This window comes from Nomascus leucogenys, chromosome 9, assembly GCF_006542625.1.
Source record: "Nomascus leucogenys isolate Asia chromosome 9, Asia_NLE_v1, whole genome shotgun sequence".
Taxonomy (NCBI): domain Eukaryota; kingdom Metazoa; phylum Chordata; class Mammalia; order Primates; family Hylobatidae; genus Nomascus; species Nomascus leucogenys.
This window is the reverse complement of record NC_044389.1, coordinates 94,001,194-94,025,418: the sequence shown is the minus strand read 5'-3', so window position 1 is coordinate 94,025,418 and position 24,225 is coordinate 94,001,194.

The window sequence follows — 24,225 nt, the reverse complement described above, 5'->3', positions numbered from 1 at the left end:
GGTATTTTCTTCCATTTGACCCAGATCTGCTGATATTGTCCTTCGATGTACAAAAGTTTCTAATTTTGATGAAATTCAATTTGTCTATTTTTCTATTGTTGCCTGTGCTGTGGGTGTTATAGCCAAAAAATCATGACCCAATCCAGTGTCATGAAGCTTTTCCCTATTACAAGAGTTTTATGGTTTTAGCTCTTACATTTAGCTATTTCATCCATTTTGAGTTAATTTCATTTATGATTTTAGGAAAGGGTCCTATTTAAATATTTTATTTAAATTTTATTTTTTATCTTTTTTCATTTTTATCTATTTTATTTTTAAATTTATTTATTATTTTATTTTATATCATATTTAGAATCATGATTCAAATATTACATTTATCTTCAAAAAGCTCTCTAAGTTGGGAAAATAAATGAATAGAAATAAATTAAATAAATAAATAAAAGCCTTTTTAAATGTTTCCTGGCCAGGCGCAGTGGCTCACACCTGTAATCCCAGCACTTTGGGAGGCTGAGGCGGGTGGATCACCTGAGATTAGGAGTTTCAGACCAGCCTGACCAACATGGCAAAATCCCATCTCTAATAAATGTACAAAAATTGGCTGGGTGTGGTGGTGTGCACCTGTAATCCCAGCTATTTGGGAGGCTGAGGTACAACAATCACTTGAGTCCAGGAGGCAGAGGTTGCAATCAGCCAAGATCACGCCAGTGCACTCCAGCCTGGTGACAGAACAAAACTCCATCTCAAAAAAAAGAAAGAAAGAAAGAAATCATATTTCACAATGGATCTCTGTGATGGTTAATACTGAGTATCAACTTGATTGGATTGAAGGATGCAAAGTATTGATCCTGGGTGTGTCTGTGAGGGATTTGCCAAAGGAGATTGACATTTGAGTCCATGAGCTGAGAAAGGCAGATGCACCCTTAATCTGGGTGGGCACCATCTAATCAGCTGCCAGCTCGGCCAGGATATAAAGCAGGCAGAAAAACATAAAAGGCTAGACTGGCCTAGCCTCCCAGCCTACATCTTTCTCCCATGCTGGATGCTTCCTGCCCTGGAACATCGGACTCCAAGTTCTTCAGCTTTGGGACTTAGACTGGCTTCCTTGCTCCTCAGCTTGGCTTGCAGACAGCCTATTGTGGGACCTTGTGATTGTGTAAGTTAATACTACTTAATAAACCACCTTTCATATATATACATATACATATGCATATGCATATACATATCCTATTAGTTCTGTCCCTCTAAAGAACCCTAATATAATTTATGTTTCCTCTGTAAATGTCCTTTATGAAAGAGCCTCTCATATCCAGTACTTTTTAAACTTTTAAAAAACCTGGCCAGGCTCGGTGGCTCACATCTGTAACCCCAGCACTTTGGGAGGCCAAGGCGGGTGGATCACCTGAGTTCAGGGGTTCAAGACCAGCCTGTCCAACATGGTGAAACCCCGTCTCTACTGAAAATATAAAAAATTAGCCAGGCTTGGTTGTAGGCCCCTGTGAGGCAAGAGAATCTCTTGAACCCAGGAGGAGGAGGTTGCAGTGAGCTGAGATTGCGCCATTGCACTCCAGCCTGGGCGACAAGAGCAAGACTCCATTTCAAAAAATAATAATAATAATCTTTTGACAATATGGTATGTTTCTTTTTACTAAGTAAAGAAGTCCTTGACATTTTTCATTTTTCCTTTCTTTTCTGGGTTGAGAAGAAACTCAGAACTAAGAAGAAGTACTTTCTGATGAATTGCAATTGTTCCTCTTAAACCTAGTTATTTAGTATAATCATTTTCTCATCTTCCTTCTCCCTTCTACACTACCCAAGATTGTATTATTTTTGCTTGTGATATTTTACCTTGATTGCACTGATCTGGCAGTAGGTGTTTCTTTTATTTCCTTTTAGAGTAGGAGCTAGCCAGATACACAGTAATGTGGCCATTTTAACCACAACATTAGTAAGATAGAAATAAAAAACATAGCTTGTTCATTTCCTGGAACAGTTTAATCTTATGACCCTCATCCCTCTTGGTAGCTGTGGCCAGGTCGGGGTAGGGCTATTTGAACTAGCCAGTTAATGGTATCTCAGTCTCATCAGTTTGTAATAGTCTATTTCAGTTAGGTCAATCTCTTTCAGATGAATGTTCAGTATTTAATATTAAGATTTTCTCAGGCCATGTAGTAGGTTGAATAGTGTTCTCCCAAAATTCCACCTGGAACCTGTGAATGTAACCTTGTTAGGAAATAAGGTCTTTGCAGATGTCCCTTCTCCAAGAGACCTTGTTATGGACTGAATGTTTGTACCTCTCTTCTCCCAATTCCCCAAAAATGTGTATGTTAAATCCTAATACCAATGTAATGGCACTTGGAAGTGGGGCTTTTGAGAAGCTCCACTCTCATGAATGAGATTAACACCCCTATAAAAAAGGCCCCAGAGAAACCCCTTACCCCTTTTGCCATATGAGGACACAGAGAAAAGACGGCCATCCATGAACCAGGAAGGAATCTGCCAGCGTCTTGATCTCAGACTTCCCAACGTCAAGAACTGTGAGGAATAAATTTCTATTGTTTGTATCTACCCAATTTATGGTATTTGGTCATCACAGCCCAAAAGGACTAAAACAGACCTCAAAATGGAGAACAAGATAAAGCCTTCTCAGCTTTCCGCTTCCCTCTCTCCCCATCTAAAACCAGCCCCACCTCCCAGGATGCCGGTCCAAGGAGAGAAGTCAGGCCTCACAGCTTCCCCGCCCTCCGCCTCTCTTCATTCTGTGTCCTCAGGACTAAAAGGCATCAACTTCTCCTACTTCTCATGTACATCATAGCCTTGGCTTATAGAAAAGTCTCCGGCTTTTGAAGTATTAAAGGGAGCTTAAGAAACTTAGAAAACACTTCCTCTATTAGAGTCTGGTTTTCAGTAGTCTTGCCGTGGACTCAAATATCCTATTTTGGATATCAAACACTTACCATTGATTCTTTCTTTCTGCATTTCTGTGTAATAACTCTAATCCTCCCCAAGGCAAGTAAATGCCCCTGGCAGAATAGGTGGAAAATCACACAAGCACTAAAGACAGACAAAAAAAGCAGAAATATGTTGATTGATTGATAGATAGATATTTTATATTAGCCTTGTTTATAGGAAGGCAGGGAAAAGGCAAATTCTATGCCCTAATTTTAGGTGAATTAGTTTTGGATCTTGTAATTCTTATTGAGAGTTTTTAAGGAATTGAATTATCCAAAAGAAGCAAGCCCATAGATACCACATTTTTGAAATGCACAACCTTACTGGGAAAAAATATATATAAATATACAGAAAAGGGGCCACATCGAAGCATACACAAGTAGAATATCTTGCCTATAAAAATGAGGCAGAGGAGGCTGGGCACGGTAGCTCACACCTGTAATCCCAGCACTTTGGGAGGCCAAGGCAGGCAGATCACCTGAGGTCCGGAGTTCAAGACCAGCCTGACCAACATGGAGAAACCCTGTCTCTACTAAAAATACAAAATTAGCCAGGCATAGTGGCACATGCCTGTAATCCCAGCTACTTGGGAGGCTGAAGCAGGAGAATCACTGGAACCCAGGAGGTGAAGGCTGTGGTGAGCTAAGATTGCACCATTGCACTCCAGCCGGGGCAACAAGAGAGAAACTCCATCTCAACAAAACAAATAAATAAGGCAGAGGCCAGGCATGGCTGCTCACGCCTGTAATCCCAGCATTTTGGGAGGCCGAGGAGGGTGGATCACCTGAGGTCAAGAGTTCGAGACCAGCCTAGCGAGCATGGAGAAACCCCATCTCTACTAAAAATACAAAAAGTAGCTGGGCATGGTGGCAGGCACCTGTAATCCAAGCTACTCAGGAGGCTGAGGCAAGAGAGGTGAGAGAATCGCTTGAACGAGGGAGGCAAAGGTTGCAGTGAGCCAAGATCATGCCATTGCGCTCTTGCCTGGGCGACAAGAATGAAACTCTGTCTCAAAAGTAATAATAATAAGGCAGAAGCCAGAGACTACTGACTGTGGAGTGTTGAGAAGAAACAGGGGCCTGAGTCACAAATAGAGACAGATTTATAGGTACAGAGCACAAGAGAAAAAGATAATCTGGACGCTCCTGACCAAATTTTTGCAAGCCATGGCACACAGAGGAAAAATATTGGCTTCGCATGCTGGGATAAAGTAGACAACATTGAGGGTAGGGGCCACTTATAGAGTACTTAGTGGGAAAAAGTCATTACTTTTTAACCTTTTTTTTTTTTAGACAGAGTTTTGCTCTCGTTGCCCAGGCTGGAGTGCAATGGCACAATCTCGGCTCACCACAACTTCTGCCTCCCGGGTTCAAGTGCTTCTCCTGCCTCAGCCTCCCGAGTAGCTGGGATTACAGGCGCCTGCTACCATGCCTGGCTAATTTTTGTATTTTTAGTAGAGATGGGGTTTAGCCATGTTGGCTAGGCTGGTCTCGAACTCCTAACCTCAGATGATCTGTCCACCTTGGTCTCCCAAAGTGCTGGGATTACAGGCATGAACCACTTGCACCTGGCCAAAATACCAACTTTTTAAGGATGATCTCTTCAAATTCTTGGAAGTCATTGTCAATGAGATCACTTTTAAATGAGAAACTTTAGAGAGTTTTAAATGAAGAAACTTTGCACAAATACATGCTAAAGAACATAAAGTGATTTTTACATCTATCCAAAACGTACAATAGTTGAAATATTAAAGGACTTGATTATTCATATTCTTTATTGATAAATGTAACATTTAAATGTCTTATGATAATATGGATGGATTTCTAATTCAATCAGACCTTTGCATATGGAGAATTTTAAAATAATAACGAAAAAAAAATTTTTTTTTTTTTTTGAGACGGAGTCTCGCTCTGTTGCCCAGGCTGGAGTGCAGTGGCACAATCTCTGCTCACTGCAAGCTCCGCCTCCCGGGTTCACGCCATTCTCCTGCCTCAGCCTCTCCGAGTAGCTGGGACTACAGGCGCCCACCACCACGCCCGGCTACTTTTTTTGTATTTTTAATAGAGATGGGGTTTCACTGTGGTCTCGATCTCCTGACCTCGTGATCCGCCCTCCTCGGCCTCCCAAAGTGCTGGGATTACAAGCGTGAGCCACCGCGCCCGGCCAAAAAAATATTTTTAGAGACAGGGTCTTGTTCTGTTGCCCAAGCTAGAGTTCAATGGCATGATCATAGCTCACTGCAGCCTTGAACCACTGGGCTCACATGATCCTCCCATCTCAGCCTTCCAAATAGCTGGGGCTACAGGCACATTCCACCATGCCCAGCTAAGTTGTTTTTGTAGAGACAGGGTCTTGCTATGCTGCCCAGGCTGGCCTTGAACTCCTGACCTTCCATCTCAGCCTCACAAATTTCTGGGATTACGGGCATGAGCCACCATACCTGGCCTAATAATGTAATTGTTTATTGTTTTTTGTTTTTTTTCTTTGAGACGTTGTCACCCTGTCACCCAGGCTAGAGTACAGTGGCACAATCTTGGCTTACTGCAACCTCTGCCTCCCAGATTCAAGCGATTCTTATGCCTCAGCCTCCCAAGTTGCTAGGATTACAGGTGTGCACCACCACATCCAACTAATAATAATGGAATTTTTAATTCACAGAATATGCATGTATTGTTGGGGCAATTAACCAGCCCCTAGTTTAAGCACCACTGCAAGGACGTGGCCAGGCACAAATGGACAGAAGTATCCGAAATAGGTGAAGAGGAAGATTTGGGACCACCCCAGGAGCTGCACCCACCAGTAGCTGCACCCACTAGGGGCCCCTGTCTTCACATATCCTGCCCGTGACTGCCTGACCCTGGGGCTTGTGTCTTACTTCCTGGAGACCTAACTGGACACACCAGGGCCGCTGGTCTAGACCAGGCAATGTCCCACGTTGTGGCTGGCTGTTGAGGTCCAAGTTCACACGGCAGAGCACCTCATTAGCCACACATAGTGTGTGTTGGGGTAACAATAGAACGCTGATGTTGCTGGAGTTCTCTGCCTTGGAGGCCATAGGACAGTCTATCGACTCTGCTCCCTGCAAACCTCCCTCCAAAGGGCCCCAAACAAAGCTGCTTGAGTCTGAAGATGGTTCGCCCAGGAGCTTCTTCCATACCAGGCCCTGCCAGGCTACCCTGAGAGTTTAAGAGGGCGATGGCTCACAGGCACATGTGTAACCCCTGAGTGGCACATGTGGGAATTGGAGCGAGAACATCATGTCCTAAGGCCAGATATGAGAAGCAGCTGAGTGTATATATTAGTGATGGAAAAAAGACCCATGGAGGAACCAAGGTTGAGAGGAGGAGTCAGTATAAGCAGATAGGCTGAGAGATGCTGACTCGGGTATTGCGAGCTGAGGAGCTAACATGTGATCTGATAATAAAGACCTACTAAAACTCATTTGGCAAAGTAGAAGCTGTGCTGTTCCATACAGTAGCCATTAACCAGATGCAACTACTTAGATTTAAATTTAAATTCATTGACAATAAATAAAATTGTAAATTTGGTTCCTTCATTATACCGGTCACATTTCAAGTGTTCAAGAGCTGACACGTGGCTAGTGGCCACTTTACTGGACAACATCATCATAGGAAATGTCACTGCAATGCTGCATCAAAGAATACTCCCCCTTAACTATGATAAATCTTCAGCATCAGGGAATAATCCAACGTCTGAAAAGGATTCATCTCTGGCTGGGCGCAGTGGCTCACGCCTGTAATCCCAGCACTTTGGGAGGCCAAAGTGGGCGGATCACGAGGTCAGGAGATCGAGACCAGCCTGGCCAACATGGTGAAACCCCATCTCTACTAAAAATACAAAAAATTAGCCAGGAGTGGGTCCCAGCTACTCGAGAGGCTGAGGCAGGAGAATTGCTTGAGCCCGGGAAGCGGAGGTGCAGTGAGCCGAGATCGCGCCACTGCACTCCAGCCTGGGCAACGGAGCAAGACTCTGTCTCAAAAAAAAAAAAAGAAAAACAAAAAAAAAAAAAAAGAGGATTCATCTCCAGCCTTCTGAGACAAATTTTAATGATAAATTCATTACTGAAATTTATTTTTATGTCCCTGTTTTGGGGATTGAGTCTTGCTCTCTCACTCAGGCTGCAGTGCAGTGGCACAATCTCAGCTCACTGCAACCTCCACATCCTGGGTTCAAGTGATTCTCCTGCCTCAGCCTCCCTAGTAGCTGAGATTACAGGCACCCACCACCACACCTGGCTAATTTTTGTATTTTTAGTAGAGATGGGGTTTCACCATGTTGGCCAGGCTGGTCTCAAACTCCTGACCTCAAGTAGTCCACCCACCTTGGCCTCCCAAAATGCTGAGATTACAGGCATGAGCCACCACACCCAGCCTCTTTTTATTTCCCTTTCAAGCCATAGCCTGAGGTATGCTGAAGCCAGTTTATACTGTCCCACAGCTGCTCAATGTTAAATTTCCTGGGATATTACAAACCAGTTGCTAAACATAACCACTATTAAAAACTAAATATGTAAACTTAAAATTAAATAAATTATATTAAAAATAAAGATAATAGGCTGGATGAGGTAGCTCATGCCTGTAATCCCAGCACTTTTGGAGGCTAGGATGGGAGGATAGCTTGAGGCCAGGAGTTTGAGACCAGCCTAGGCAACATAGTGAGACCCTGTCTCTAAAAATATTTTGAATATTATCTGGGCACAGTGGCTCGCACCTGTAGTCCCAGCTTCTCAAGAGACTGACACAGGAGGATCCAGAAACTCCTTGAGCCCAGGAGTTCCAGGTTGTAGTGAGTTCTGATCGTACCACTGCACTCCTGCCTGGCAACAGAGCAAGACCCTGTCTAAATAATAATAGTAAGTACTCGAACTTACTCTTCCTAATTATTTTTTCTACGTTTGACTGCTATCTATGCTGTTGAGGTTTTGTACATCTACTGGATCTATAAGCAGAAATACCATATAATGGTGGGCTACCACCATCTCCCCCCAGTGCCATGCCGGTAGCTTCAAATTGGCCATAGTGGGAATAGCAACACTATGAAAATTAGCCATCACTGAAAATAGGGCTTTTGTTTCAGAGTGCCAGTTGCTAAACTTTATCAGCATACTACTGCTGCTTTCTCACAGTATTATCTATCAAGTGTTTTATATTAAAATTATATGACTTGGGTCCTGGAATAAACACTACCAAGCAAAGGATAAAGTTTCAATGTGGCTGCTGTTTACCATCAAGCATTGTTTTCAGTATTTCTATGAGGCCCTGAGATTCAGACATACCTATGTAGATATCTTCACTCTGCCACTTACGAGCCTGTGTCCTTAGTAAACTAGGGAAACTTACTTACTGTGTATCCTCAGGGAATCTGGTGAGCTCAACACCTCTGAGCTTAGCCAAGCCACTTCAAGCACAGTGGAGATAATGATAAGAATCTTACAGTGTTCTCCTGAGGTTTATGTTTTATTATGTATGTAAAGTGCCTGGCACATAATAGCTAGTAAGCACTGGCCCTCTCCTCCATTGCTGTAGGAATTGAAAAATACTAAAAAAGTTTAAGTCCTGGTCTGTTTTCACAAGAGGTGACAATCCAGTTGAAGTAAAAAACCACCAAAACGCGGGGCGCGGTGGCTCACGGTTGTAATCCCAGCACTTTGGGAGGCCGAGGCGGGCGGATCACAAGGTCAGGAGATCGAGACCATCCTGGCTAACGTGGTGAAACCCTGTCTCTACTAAAAATACAAAAAATTAGCTGGGCGTGGTGGTGGGCGCCTGTAGTCCCAGCTACTCGGGAGGCTGAGGCAGGAGAATGGCGTGAACCCAGGAGTTGGGGCTTGCAGTGAGCCTGGATGGCGCCACTGCACTCCAGCCTGGGCAGCAGAGTAAGACTCCGTGTCACACATACACAAAAAAAAAACTACCAACACACACACACACACGCTACATACATATATTGCTTTTTAATATCTTTAAGTCTAGATTACATGCTTTCTTGGTTTGGGTTCTCCCAAAAGCAGAGCCTGAGATAAGATCTTGTGTTGTATTTTGTTTGGAAGATGATTCTGGGAAACGGGAGTGAGAAAGTAGGGAGACCGAGTGTGAAGGAGGAAATGACAATACAAGAAAGCATGATCAAGATCACTGCAGTAAGCTGGGCACAGTGACCCAAGCCTGTAGTCCCAGCAACTCAGAAGGCTGAGGCGGGAGGATGGCTGGAGCCCAGAAGTTCAAGTCTGCAATGAGCTAGGATTGCACCACTACACTCCAGATCACTGCTACAGAAAACAGAGGTTGAGGCTGGGTGCAGTGGCTCATGCCTGTAATCCCAGTACTTGGAGAGGCCAAGGCAGGTGGATCACTTGAGGTCAGGAGTTCAACATGGTGAAATCCCCTCTCTACTAAAAATACAAAAATTAGGCCAGGCGCGGTGGCTCATACCTGTAATCTCAGCACTTTGGGAGGCCGAGGCAGGTGGATCACCTGAGGCTGGGAGTTTGAGACCAGCCTGGCCAACGTGGTGAAACCCCATCTCTACTAAAAATACAAAAATTAGCCGGGTGTGGTGGCGGGCGCCTGTAATCCCAGCTACTCAGGAGGCTGAGGCAGCAGAATCGCTTGAACCCAGGAGACAGAGGTTGCAGTGAGCTGAGATCACACCATTGCACTCCTGCCTGGGTGACAAAAGCGAAACTCCATCTCAAAAAAAAAAAAAAAAAATTAGCCAGGTGTGGTGACAGGCGCCTATAATCCCAGCTACTCAGGAGGCTGAGGCAGGAGAATTACTTGAACTCAGGAAGCAGAGGTTGCAATGAGCCGAGATCACGGCCACTGCACTCTGGCCTGGGCTGGAATAATAATAGCTAATATTTACTGGGGATCTGCGTTGGGTCAGGCAATGTTCTAGGTACTTTATGTAGTTTAGGTCATTTAATCCTCACAATAATCCTGTGAAATAGATCCTATCATGACCCCCATTTTACAGATGAGGAAAGTGAAGGCTGAGATGTTAAGTAGCTTGCCCGGTAGTGGTGATACTTAGGGAAAAAAAGACGCACAGTCTTTTTTTTTTTAATAGCTTTTTTTGTCTTTTTTGAGACAGAGTCTCTGTCTGTCACCCAGGCTGGAGTGCAGTGGCAGAATCTCAGCTCACTGCAACCTCCGCGTCTTGGGTTCAAGCGATTCTTGTGCCTCAGCCTCCCGAGCAGCTGGGATTACAGGAGTGTGCCACCATGCCCAGCTAATTTTTGTATTTGTAGTACAGCACTGGCCAGGCTAGGAAACATACAGACTTCATCACTAGGCTGTGCTCCTCCCTACTTGGAGAAGGCGAGAAAGACAGCAAATGGATACAGGAGGAAGTGAGGGTGCAGCTATGAAACTGACTCAGATAGGCTTCAAGTTCATTCCCACCCTTACTTCCTAGGGTTTGGGATGTTACTTCACCTTCTGTTCCTCACCGCGTGCCTCTTTCTAGCCTTTCCCGCCCTCAAAAGATCCAGACCTAGAGATGACACTTGGTCATTGCTTAACCAGCTCCACCTCAAGCCCCACCCTTACCCGCATCCCTCTTGCTAACAGCACCTCGACTTTCCTTTGAGGGAACACCAATCTTCCTGGTGACAAAGCCTTGTGTTTGGGGTGTGATTGGCCCCTACCCTCAGCTCCAGAGGAGGCCCTGATGGCCAAAAACAGTCAGCAGAATTGCACCCCACGTGCGATGGCTTCAGGGATGTGTAGTAATCCAGGCCTAAACCAGTCAGCCCCCGGCCTTTCCTTGGCCGCAATATTGCAAGCGTCTTCCTAGAGGGCAGGGGGGTGGATCTAAGGTGGAACAGGAAGGTGCAAGACTTTGGCTTGATGTTTGAGTGGCCGAGGAAGCATGTCACCCTGAAGGCAGTTGGCAATCATCTTGCAACCAAGAAAGAAGCCAACCTTGGAGAAAACCTTATACCACTGGAGGCAGCACGGAAGAGAAAAAGAAATCCAGTCCTTGGCAATATCATTGAACCATTGGATCCAACCAGCCCAGTCCTGCCTTGCATCTGGGCTTTCCTGTTAGGCAAATCAATACGTTTCCAGATTGCTCGAACTGGTTTGCACTGGGTTATGCTGAAACAGAAGTATTCCTTAATGACTGAGTCCGCGGGAAGCCCTAGAATGAAACAGCTCATCCGGGAATCCAGTCCAGACTTCTGCAGCCTCTGGCCCTTTGAAAACAGCTCCAGACAAGAGCAGGTCATCCAACACTATCTGCTGAAGAGCCACTTTTCCAAAGGCCAGAAGGCTCTGGAGAGAGCCCAGGGCTTGTGGTGTGCCAAATTTACTAACAGGGCCTGCGGATTCCAGATGCAGTCTGATGGGCTTCTTTATTCTATCATTATGTTCATCATTTTCTTATTTGCAATTAGAAACATTGACTTTTAATTTAGATAATTTCCTCTTTTTCTTTTTGCCTTGCCTTTAAAATAGATCTGCTCTAGGATGCTGCGTTATAAACTGCCTTTGATTGTGTGTTCATTTGTTCAAGTATTTGGTATATTGGCAGCCAAGTAGCCCCAGGCTCTGAATCACTATGTTCCCCTGTTTTCCCTTTCCAAGTATTCTATTAAAACCCATGAGGAAACCAGACAGGCAGAGCTTTCAGGCATTCTTCTGAAGGTCGAGCCCTTCTCTTCTGCACCCCGGTCAGCTCCTACTCCGGACCTGGCATCTCCTAAAAGAGAAAAAATGTTGCCCCTCGTTGTGCCCTTGCTGAAGTTCTAGCCACACACAAAACAGCAAATCCATTCAGAGCAGAGGAATTTTCTTTAGAGATTCTTCCAAAAGCTCAACAACAAAATCTTTCAGTGAAAGTTAAAAACATTAGGAAGTCACAGGCACTCTTGATACTTAAACCTCATGGTGATGCACAGGAGCACTGGTGTAGACTCGCAAGCAGGAAGCATTTCCATTTCAGTCAGAAAGAAGCAATCGTAGATGGCAAGGCATGCTTTGATGTGCTGATCCTCTTACTGAATTTCTTTCTCTGGTTGTTCTACTTGTGAGGATAGTTGTCTGCTTGAATCACTAATGCTTCTTGCAGGTCTTGGCTTACACCTATTAGACTAAACACACCCCAGGGAAATGGTGGGTAACCCCTGTCTGAATACACATGAAACATCAAGGCAGTGGGAGCCATAAGGCTCCAGGCTGCTCTGCTTAATGTCACTGACATTAAGTGTCCCAGAAGAGTCTCTAAAAAGAAAGGAAAATTATCTTGATTTCAACCTTCAATAATGGACATTGAGCCTCACGATGGAATTTTTTCATCCTAATCATCAGTACCTTCAAAATAAAGAGGCAGGCTGGGCGCAGCAGCTCACACTGTAATCCTAGCACTTTGGGAGGCTGAGGCAGGAGGATTGCTTGAGCCCAGGAGTTCGAGACCAGCCTAGGCAACAAAGTGAGGCACTATCCCTACAAACAATATAAAAATTAGCCAGGCGTGGTGGTCCCAGCTACACAGGAGGCTGGGACAGAAGGATTGCTGAGGCCCGGGAGGCTGAGGCTGCAGTAATCCATGACCACACCATTGCACACCATCCCAGGTAACAGAGTGAGACCCTGTCTCAAAAAAAAAAAAAAGAAAGAAAGAAAAGAAAAAAGTGTCCCAGGAGATGCTCTAAAAAGAAAGCAAAAGCAAAATGATCTTGATTCCAACCTTCAATAAAGGATACTGAGCCTCGTGATAGACTTGTTTTCATCCTAATCACCCTACCTTTAAAATAAAGAGATGGGAGTGTCAGCTGCAACACACACTCACATGCACAAAAACAGCCCTGCATGTCCTGCTCAGACGTGCGCACTCCCAGCTGTTGCCATGGTTCACTCAGACCAGCAGCCGCCTGGAGACCGCGCAGGAATGGAGTCCACACTGTTCGGTCCAAGGTATCGCCTGGGATAATGAGCAGAGGCCTAAGGATTTTGAAAGCCAAAAGGCCCCTCTCTTTTGTAAGGCTGCCCCCAACCGAAAGCCGACAAAAAAAGAGGAGGGTAAAATAAAACAGACTTTGTCTTATTATCCTGGCACACACGCCTGGTGATCCCTGGCTTAGCTGGCAAATTGCGAGGGCCTCGATAGGAGATTCAAAACTCAACAAGTGGCTGTCACTATGGAAACGGCTCCAATGAACCCCAAGAATGAAGGCCGCTGTCCTGGGGAAAATGTCGGAGGAGGATCGCTGTGTCTCTGAATATGCCATCACGAAATGCTTTGCTGGGGAAGAGGTTAAACTGATTGAACAAGTGCCTCTGCACAAACTTCGACACAAGAAGTTTGCCCCAGGTCACAGGATTTAGAAGGGAAGGTGCTCTCTGGCCCACTCAGCTAGGGGGACCCAGGCTGCGTGAATCTGGCCCCACGCCTGTTCCCTGTGGGGGTCTCTGAAGAGTGTCATTCTTGCAAAGCTCCCACTGCCAGAGCTGGAAACCCAGGGAGAAACGAAGGAAAGCAAAATGTATCTGGGATTGGAAATTAAACTGGGGCTTTGATGAATTCAAAGCTGTGGGCAGTTAAATACAGGGCTGAATTTTCTCTCAGGAAGTGATCAAAATCAAGGTCACATTTTTTAAAAGAAATTTCCCCAGAAAAGCCTCATTTCCAAGAGAAGGCCAGGCTTGTGTCTGAGCACATTGGTTGAGCTTAGGGTCCGGCCCCAAGGCTGGGGCTGGGAATGGAAGGCTGGGCTTAGCATCTGCCATCCCTCCCTGGTCTGTGACTCCGTGATAATTGGCTGGTGGGTGTAGTGGTTTTCCAGTGTGCCCGTGATTACAAACCTCTCTTTAAATTCACAGTATAGACATTCTAAATAGCACGTTTGTAGACAATTACCCAGTCAGGAGATTATACAAACGCAATAACTAACATCAGAGCAGGATTCTTTTTCAGCATCAGGGGACAGAAAAGGTCATCTAAAAACAGTACCCACAGCCCCTTTGGTGGGCTTTTCAAGAAGATACAGATGTATTATCTACTTTGGGTTTTTTGTGGATACACAAGGTGCTATCATAGTAACAGTAATAATAATAAGAGAAATAATCACAATGGCAACAGCGGTTGAACACATATTATGTTCTGGGCATTGTTCTAAGTACTCTTACATGTAGGTATTTGCCCATTTAATCCTCATACTGCTTGAGGTATTGTAACCAAGTCCAAAGCTTGTACTGCTCACTGCATCACAGCCAGTAAGTCAAGAGACAAGGAGCTGGGGCAAGGAAAACAACTTTTATTAAGGAGAGCCAGCAAATTGAGAAGATGGCGGACTAGTGTCCTAAAGAACCACCTTAAGCTAATAGAATTCTAGGCTCCTGTTATGTTAGGGGAAAGGGAAAGGGGGTGGGGGGTTGAGATCAAGAGGTGACTGATGATCACAGACATCTGGGTGGCAGTGAGAGTCCAAGCAGGGGAGATTGTGAAACTTCTTTGTCCTTGACAAGGTCACAGTGCTTCTATAAATTTTAGCATAGCATGGTTACTTGTGTGTGCTCTCCTATCTCCCCGGCGGTTAGTTTTGGGAAGGGACTATGATTATCCTTGCTTTAAAATTAAACTCTAAGCTAAATTCTTCCCATAGTTAGCTTGGCCTATGTGCAGAGATAAGCAAAAGCAGTTAAACTGGCCAGGTGCAGTGGCTCATGCCTGTAATCCCAGTACTTTGAGAGGCCGAGGCAGGTGGATCACCTGAGGTCAGGAGTTCAAGACCAGCCTGGGCAACATGGCGAAACCCCGTCTCTACTAGAAATACAAAAATTAGCCGGGCATGGTGGCAGGTGCCTATAATCCCAGCTACTCAGGAGGTTGAGGCAGGAGAATCACTTGAACCGGGGAGGCAGAGGTTGCAGTGAGCCAAGATCGCACCATTGCACTCCAGCCTGGGCAATAAGAGTGAAACTCCATCTCAAACAAACAAACAAAAAGCAGTTAAACTAAAAGAGATCACCATGGCAGGAGTGGGAGGGAGGGTGGTGCAGTTAGGGGCAAAATGGAGCTAGTCATGCTAGGCCTCCTTTTCTCTGCTACAGTATTCCTCTTTTCCAGATCTAACAGTTGAAGAAACTGGCCCAGTGGTGCCATAAGAATTTTATACTGTGGTTGGATTTGAGGCATATCCACTTCACGCTGTGTCCCCAGCTGGAATGATCCTGTAGGGAGATAGCCTGAAGCAGAAGTGTGGGGAGCTGGAAAGGCACAGCACTGACATACAAAGAGCATCTCTCATCTGCCCCCACCACGGTGCTGGGACAGTGAGGGACCATTGTCCATGGCCTTCCAGGCAGCACATGGCCCTCTGCAAGGGGCTAGAGAAGAGGCATTTGCTGGGCCTTTGCCTCAGGAATGAACTGGGTGGGCCATCCCATCCCCACAAGAGCAAAGGGCTGACAGAGCAAGTTGCCACCATTCTGCAGGTGTTGTCCTCAACTCTCCTTCTGACTCACTCAAAGTATTAGAGTGAGTTCTTACAAGATATGAGGGAAAGTTGTGGAAAAACAATGTAAGTTTACAGGTGGGGGGAAAAAAAAGAGTGATGATTAATGTAGCGGTGTCCAGGCACATTGTTAAGCTCACAGACCAGAGTATACTTTCTGTTGCTCTGGAAAGCATTGGTCCCTTAATTTGTTCCAGTTGCTATTTAAAAAAAAAAAAAAAAAAAAAAAGCCTTAGACTGGGTAATTTGTTAACATGACAACAGAAATGTATTGCTCACAGTTCTGGAGGCTGGGAAATCCAAGACCAAGGTGCTACCAGATTCAGTGTCTGGCGAGAGCTTGTTCTTTTTCAAATATGGTGCCTTCTTGCTGCATCCTCATGTGACAATAGGGGCAAAAGAGCTTGCTGAGCCTCTTTTATTTTATTTATTTTTGTTTTTATTTTTGAGACAGAGTCTAGAGTGCAGTGGCACAATCTTAGCTCACTGCAACCTCCACCTCCTGGGTTCAAATGATTCTCCTGCCTCAGCCTCCCGAGCAGCTGGGATTACAGGTGTGCACCACCATGCCCGACTAATTTTTGTATTATTAGTAGAGACAGGGTTTCACCATGTTGGCCAGGCTGGTCTTGAACTCCTGACCTCAGGTGATCCACCCACCTGGGCCTCCCAAAGTGCTGCGATTACAGGTGTGAGCCACCGAGCCTCTTTTATAAGAACACTAATCCCATTTATAAGGATGGATCCCTCATGATCTAATCACTTCCCAAAGGCCACACCTCTTAAACTATCACATCAGTTATTAGGTTCTAACACAGGAATCCTGGGGCAGTAGGAGGGGGACACCAACATTCAAACCACAGCAGTCTCTTACTCTCACGCTGCAAAACCCCGTTACAAGTTTTATCACTACCAATCTCACTGCATATGGTGAGCACCATCATACCCTAAAAAACAGTCTTTGAATTTGAGAAGCTGTAAGCATTTCTGATTGCTGTGTGGCTGTATTGGTTGAATTCCCTCAGAAGCAGGTTTTGATGCAATAATTCAAGCGCACATAGTTTATTTAAGAAGTAAAACATTAATAGAAGAGGGGAGAAGTGAAACAGGAAAGGGAAGAAAGCTAATAGTGCGTTATCAAAGTGGCCACTGTGGGCACCTGAAGCTCAGTCCTACCTGTAACCTGGGAAACCATATGAAACAGGGAACAGTACGCTTTTCTGAAAAGCCCAGACAGTAAATATTTTTAGCTTTCCAAGCCATGCAGTCTCTGTCACAACTACTCAACTCTGCCATTGGAATGTGAAGACAGTCATAGACCATATGCAAACAAATGATCATGGCTGTGTTCCAATAACACTTTTTTACAAAATGGGTGGTGACTGGATTTGGTCCTTGGGATTTAGTTTGCTGAGCCCTTGTGTAGAACACACCTTGGAGTTATCCCAACCAAGGGTGAAGAAGTTGGGGTATTTATCAACAGACTCTAATTTGTCATTGGTTAAGAATTGCTTCTGGGAGAATTAATTCTTCAGCACCTCTGGCTGCCCCTGCAGACCACTGGAAAAGCCCCTCGATCCTGCTGCCCCCCATATCTGATCGATCACCAGGTATGCTGATTTTTTTTTTCTAGTTTCTTTTTGTTTTTGTTTTGTTGAGATGGGGTCTCACTCTGTCATCCAGGCTGGACTGCAGTGATGTGATCTCAGGCTCACTGCAACCTCTGCCTCCCGGGCTCAGGTGATTCTCCCACCTTAGCCTCCCGAGTAGCTAGGACCACAGGTGCGCACCACCATGACCGGCTAATTTTTGTACTTTTGGTAGAGACAGAGTTTCATCATGTTGCCCAGGCTGGTCTCGAACACCTGAGCTCAAGCAATTCACCCAACTTGGCCTCCCAAACTGTTAGGATTACAGGCATGAGCCACCAGTCATACAGCTCATTACTCATGGTAGTTAACGTTCTAAAACATTGCTGCAAGCACTGACTTAGCGAATACTCAATGGAAGACGCTGCTCAAGACAGGCCCCAATTCCCCACACCCACACTGCATGAGGCTCTTCCCTCACCTGAGTCCCAGGGTCAAATCTTAGGAGGATGTCCTGAAAAGCCTTGGTTTCCCTGTGGATCCACACGGTGCTCCCTGGAAGGACTCTTTTCAGATGCCTGTGTCTCTTGTCAAACAGCCCAGAATCCTCAGAGGAAGCACTTAAGATGAGCATCTCCCAATCTCAGCAAGGGAGAAAATCCCAGGCTTGGTTTTCAATTGATGGAGTTTGAGGGGCTTGTTTTGGAGACAGAGTCTCACCATGTCACTCAGGCTGGAGTGCAGTGGCACGATCTCAGCTCACTGCAACCTCTGCCTCCCGGGTTCAAGCAATTTGCTGCCTCAGCCTCCAGAGTAGCTGGGATTATAGGTGTGCACCACCATGACTGGATAATTTTTGGGTTTTTTTTTTGTTTATTTGGGGTTTTTGTTTTGTTTTGTTTATTTGTTTTTTTTTTTTTAGACGGAGTCTCACTCTGTCGCTCAGGCTGGAGTGCAATGGCGTGATCTCGGCTCACTGCAACCTCCACTTGCCGGGTCCCAGCAATTCTCCTGCCTCAGCCTCCCGAGTAGCTGGGATTACAGGCGCTCACCACCGTGCCCAGGTAATTTTTTGTATTTTTAATAAAGATGGGGTTTCACCACATTGGCCAGGCTGGTCTCAAACTCCTGACCTCAGGTGATCTGCCCGCCTCGGCCTCCCAAAGTGCCGGGATTACAGGCGTGAACCACCACACCTGGCCTCTAATTTTTGTTTTTTTAGTAAAGACGGAGTTTTGCCATGTTGGCCAGGCTGGTCTCAAATTCCTGACCTCAAGTGATCTGCCCGCCTCGGCCTCCCAAAGTGCTGGGATTACAGGTGTGAGCCACCATGCCCAGGCTGCTGTTCTGATGTGTCTTATTTGAATTGCTGGGAAAAAAACTTTTCTCAGAAGCATTTTCCTCCCACTCTCGTTGTGCAGACATGGCTCACAATCAGGGCTGCTGTGGGCCTACACTTTGCCTTTATGCAAACTGGAGATGGGATCCTCTTCCTCAAGCAAGACATCTCCTTGGAGACAACCCTCTGGTTGAATTTGGGAGGAATTGTGTGTGTACATGTTCCCGACAGTGTGGTCTCAATGGAAGATGCTGAGAGGAATTTATGATCTAAAACTGCACGGTCCGATATGGCAACCATCAGCCACATAATGCTATTTCAATTTAATGTTAAATTAGTTAAAATTAAATAAAATCAAAAATTCAGTTTGTTCGTCAGTTGTACTGGCCACACTTCAAGTGCTCAGTAGCTACATGTGGCTAGTGTCTGTTGTATTCAAAAGGACATTTTCATCAACACAAAGATCTATGGGACAGAGCTGCTCTATAATTCAGCCAGAAGGTCAGAAGCTTCATACCTGAACACTCTCGTCAGTTAATGTATGTGTATGATGTGAATGATGCCCTCTTAGGTGTGGTACCTTCGGACTGTGTGCAACATGAACACCGATGTATGGCGCCCCAACTACATGCTGATTCATAAACCAAGACTCCTAGCATTGCCTTGGTCTTAGACCAACCAGGAGTCAGTCCTGTTATTTGAAATACCTCCCTCCCACTGCATGTGACCACTCATAAGGGAGTGGAAACTACAAAATCAAGACTGTGGCAACTGAAGCTGGATATGGGATTATACCTGTAATCCCAGCACTTTGGGAGGCTGAGGCAGGAGGATCAGTTGAGGCCAGGAGTTCAAGACCAGCCTGCACAATAAAGCAAGACCCCTGTCTCTTCGAAAAATAATTTTAAAAAGTTAGCCTGGCATAGTGGCATGGTGGTATGCACCTGTAGTCCCAGCTACTTGGGAGGCTAAGGCAGGAGGATGGCCTGAGCCCATGAGTTTGAGGCTGCAGAGAGCTTTGTTCATGCCACTGTGCTCCAGCCTGGGCAACAGAGCAAGACTCTATCTCTAAAGAGTAAAAAATACATTAAAAATAAAAATTTTAATTTTTTTTTTTTTTTGAGATGGAGTCTTGCTCTGTCGCCCAGGCTGGAGTGCAGTGGCATGATCTCGGCTCACTACAACCTCTGCCTCCCAAGTTCAAGGAATTCTCCTGCCTCAGCCTCCCAAGTAGCTGAGATTACAGACACGTGCCACCATGTCTGGTTAAATTCTGTATTTTTCAGTAGAGACAGAGTTTCACCATGTTGGCCAGACTGGTCTCGAACTTCTGACCTCAAGTGATCCACCCGCCTCGGCCTCCCAAAGTGCTGGGATTACAGGCATGAGCCACCACACCTGGCCAAAAAAATAAAAAAAATTTTAAGAGACTTTGCCAACAAGCAGATGGGGTGGATTACGATTGGCATACAACTCATAAGGTGATTGTACAAGTTAAAATAAAACATCCAGAGCAGTGTGTATAATCCCTAGAGCATAAGTACCTAAGGGATCTTAGCTTAGGTACTTTAATCGTAATCATTATTGACTGATAATTGCATCTCCATTGTGTTTTGACCACCGCCAGAGCAGAGTGTCTCACAAGAATGCCAAAGAAGCACTGTGGGGATCCCCATTTCCTGCTGGGCACAACAGAGCAATGGAAGACACTTGTCCCATCTTCTCCCATTGTGGCTTTCCATGAAGGCATTCCTAAGTGTCTTGGCCCTCTGGTACCCAGGGCCTTCTGAGTCCTCTAAGTGGGGTTGGTTGTGTCCAACAACAGCAGATGCTGAACTCCAAGGGCTGGCCGAGGCAGCCTGGGCCAAAGCAATTGGGCCCTCCTCCCCCTAAATGAGAACGCAAATGAACACACCTGTCACAGCCACCTCCAGAGAGATGAAGGCAGATTCATAGAGATGGGATCTCCCAGATAAAACCTTATAAGAGCTTTGGGCTTCTTGGGAAATAGTCTTGACGAGCACAACAAACAGAGTTGCTTTTATCTTCTTCACACTCTAAAGACTGAGTGTTTAATATTCCAAAGCAGGCCAATTTGTCAAACAAAATAATGAACGTTTGTGGTTAGAACAATGCAGCAGCATCAGAACACTTTGACTTCAAAGGCTACACCCTCTTTCATTATCAAAGATTACTAAATATCAACACATTAGGATGAAGCCCACAGCTCATTAATGCTGAATATAATTGCATCAGGCTGTCCATACTGGCTTTTCCACTGGGCTGAATCTGTTGTTTATCGAGATTTGCTGTAGGGAATATATTTGCATATATAGTGAGAGTAAATGCCTAATAGAGGAACAGGTTTACCTCCAAGGTGGTGGTCTTCCCTACCAGACTGGGTCTCCAGGCACAGCTCTCTGCCACCTTCTATTAATCTCATTGTCACTTGACTTAGAGCAAATATGAAAAAGTGGTTAAGACCCAGCTAGCAAAATGGGTCAATGTACGGAATTTACCTGAAAGAAATTTGAGTAGTTCTTTGTTTGTTTTCTAATTCTCTATTGCTTGTGTGCATGAACTCCATGTAAAATTGCAGTAAGTAAATTATTTATATCTGAAACAGGTTAAAATATCTTTCTAGACATCATCTTGAATTTAACCACAACTGTACTTGTATCCCCAAAGCAAAACTCTGGAATTCCACTGAATGGTGGCATCATCTGGTGGACATAAATGATACTGCAACTCCCCTAGAGTTTTTGTCATCCCTCTGTGAGAAATATTAATTTCTTAATTGTGCTAAATTACTCAGAAATTATCGTAAACCACAGAAGTTTCCTCTATTAAGCATCTTCAATTAAGCTGCACATCTCCAAATTGGTATAGCCCTCCTAGACTGTTATAAAACTCTTATAATCTGATAGTCTGAGACTATTTTCCATATTTTTTTTTTTTTGAGACAGAGTCTCACTCTGTCACCCAGGCTGCAGTGCAATGACGTGATCTTGGCTCACTGCAACCTCCACCTCCTGGGTTCAAGTGATTCTCCTGCCTCAGCCTCCCATGTAGCTGGGATTACAGGTGTGCACCACCACACTCAGCTAATTTTTTGCATTTTTAGTAGAGACGGGGTTTCACCATGTTGGCCAGGCTGGTCTCGAACTCCTGACCTCAAGTGATCTGCCCACCTTGGCCTCCCAAAGTGTTGGGATTACAGATGTGAGCCACCGCGCACAGCACATAATTTTTAAACTGTCTGGTATATAGATCTTATCTCACCCCAACAGCTCATGAACTCCTTGAGGACAACAAGTTCAACTCTTTTTTATACCTTCTACTTCCTACTGTCTTAGTGGGTTCTCAATAAGGACTTGTCCAGGACCAAATAATTCACACAACATTTGGATATGTACATTAAAGAGAACAGAATGTGCAACTGCAAGTGTACAGAATTTGGGGACAAAATCCCAGGGATCTCCTTGTCTCTGTTGGTGAGATTGTAAATTGGTACAGCCATTATGGAAAACGGTAAGTCAGTTCCTCAAAAGACTGAAAATAGAATTACCATATCATCCAGCAATGTCACTTCTAGGTATATATCCAAAGGAATTTATATCTCCACTCTTGTGTTCATTGCAGCGTTATTCACAATAACCAAGACATGGAAACAACATAGAAGTCCATAGATCAATGACTAGATCAAGAAAATGTGGCAAATATACAATGGAATATTATACAGCCTTAAAAAATAAGGAAATCCTGCCATTTGCAACAACATGAATGAACCTAGAGGATGTTATGCTAAGTGAAATAAGCTAGACACAGAAAGACAAATACTGCATGATCTCACGCAAACTTCTAAACAAACTCTAAAACTTCAACTCATAAACAGGTTCTCAAGAAGTTGAACTCATGGAAGTAGAGAGTAGACAGGCGGTTGCCAGGGGCTGGAGGGTAGACAAAATAAAGATGTTGGTGAAAGGTTACAAAATTTTAGTTACAAGATTAACATATTCTGGATTTCATGTACAACATGGCAGCTATAGTTGATAATAATGTCTGTATATTTGAAACTACTAAGAGAATAGTAAACAGATCTTTTTTTCTTTTTTTTCTAGATGGAGTTCCACTTTGTCGTCCAGGCTGGAATGCAGTACTACGATCTCAGCTCACTGCAACCTCCACCTCCCAGGTTCAAGTGATTCTCGTGCCTCAACCTCCTGAGTAGCTGGGACAATGGGCGCCCGCCACCATGCCTGGCTGATTTTTGTATTTTTAGTAGAGACAGGGTTTCACCATGATAGCCAGGCTGGTCTCGAACTCCTGACCTCAAGTGATCCACCTGCCTCAGCCTCCCAAACTGCTAGGATTACAGGCGTGAGCCACTGCACCCAGCCGAGAATAGATCTTAAATGTTCCCACCACACACAAAAAAATAGTAACTATATGAGGTGATGAATATGTTAATTGTGGTTATCACTTAATAGTGCATATACATATATCAAAACATCACATTGTACATCTTAAATATAAACAATTTTTTTTTTGCAATGGAGTCTCGCTCTGTCGCCCAGGCTGGAGTGCAGTGGCGCAATCTCGGCTCACTGCAATCTCTGCTTCCCAGGTTCACACCATTCTCCTGCCTCAGCCTCTTGAGTAGCTGGGACTACAGGGGCCCGCCACCACACCCGGCTAATTTTTTTTTTTTTTTTTTTTTTTTTTAGTAGAGACGGGGTTTCACCGTGTTAGCCAGGATGGTCTCGATCTCCTGACCTCGTGATCCACCCGCCTCAGCCTCCCAAAGTGCTGGGATTACAGGCGTAAGCCACCGCGCCCGGCAAATATAAAAAATTTTTACATGTCAAAAGTAAACACACCTGCTGTAGTGGCTCACACCTGTAATCCCAGTACTTTGGGAGACCAAGATGGGAGGATCACTTGAGGCCAGAAGTTTAATACCAGCCTGGGCAAAATAGCAAGATCCTGTCTATACAAAACCAAAAATTTTTTAATTAGCCAGGCATGACGGTGCACATCTGTTGTCTCAGCTACTCAGGAGGCTGAGGTAAGTGGATCAATTGAGGCCAGAAGTTTGAGGTTACAGTGAGCTATGATCACACCACTGCACTCCAGCCTGGGCAGCAGAGCAAGACCATGTCAAATAAATAAATAAATAAATAACAAAACACCAGGGGTTCTTGCTCCAGTTCCTCAGTTTGATAGCTGTGTGGCATTTGAGCAATGTCTACAAGTTGCTTTCTGCATCTGTAAATTGGGTATATTAATAGCTCTCTCGCAGCATTATCTTAAAACATCAATGAGATCATTGGAGTGAAAGAGGAGTGTCAACTGTGAATCATTGTTAGTTGCTCTTACTGTCCTTTATCTTCCTCCTCTCTGGACAGTTCAGTGCGCATTTTTTGCTTTATTGATATTATGTCCATCACGGTCGTTGTGCCGTAAAATGGCAAGATAATTTGTCCCTTGAAGCCAGGATCATGCTGGCCATCTCTCTTCTTGGATGTACAGAATAGACAAGGCTCCTTCTTACTCTGCTACCCCGCCCCAACCAAAACAAACAAACAAAAATCTAGGTACACGAAAGAGGAAATTTGACTTGGCAGCTGCTCACCAAAGACAACTGGAGTCATCTACTTGATTGGAGGTTCCACATGATGACATTGGACAGCCACAGGGTTGGGAGCTTGTGGACCCACGGAGGAGGTTAATAGAAGGGCAGTTTGTGGGGAGGTGAGAGTTCCCTCTCACCCCTCTCATATCTGCTCTAAACCAACCACATCTAAGACACTATTTATACCTTTGAGCACCAACCCGTAAAATTTCAACAGGAGGAGGGATCCAAA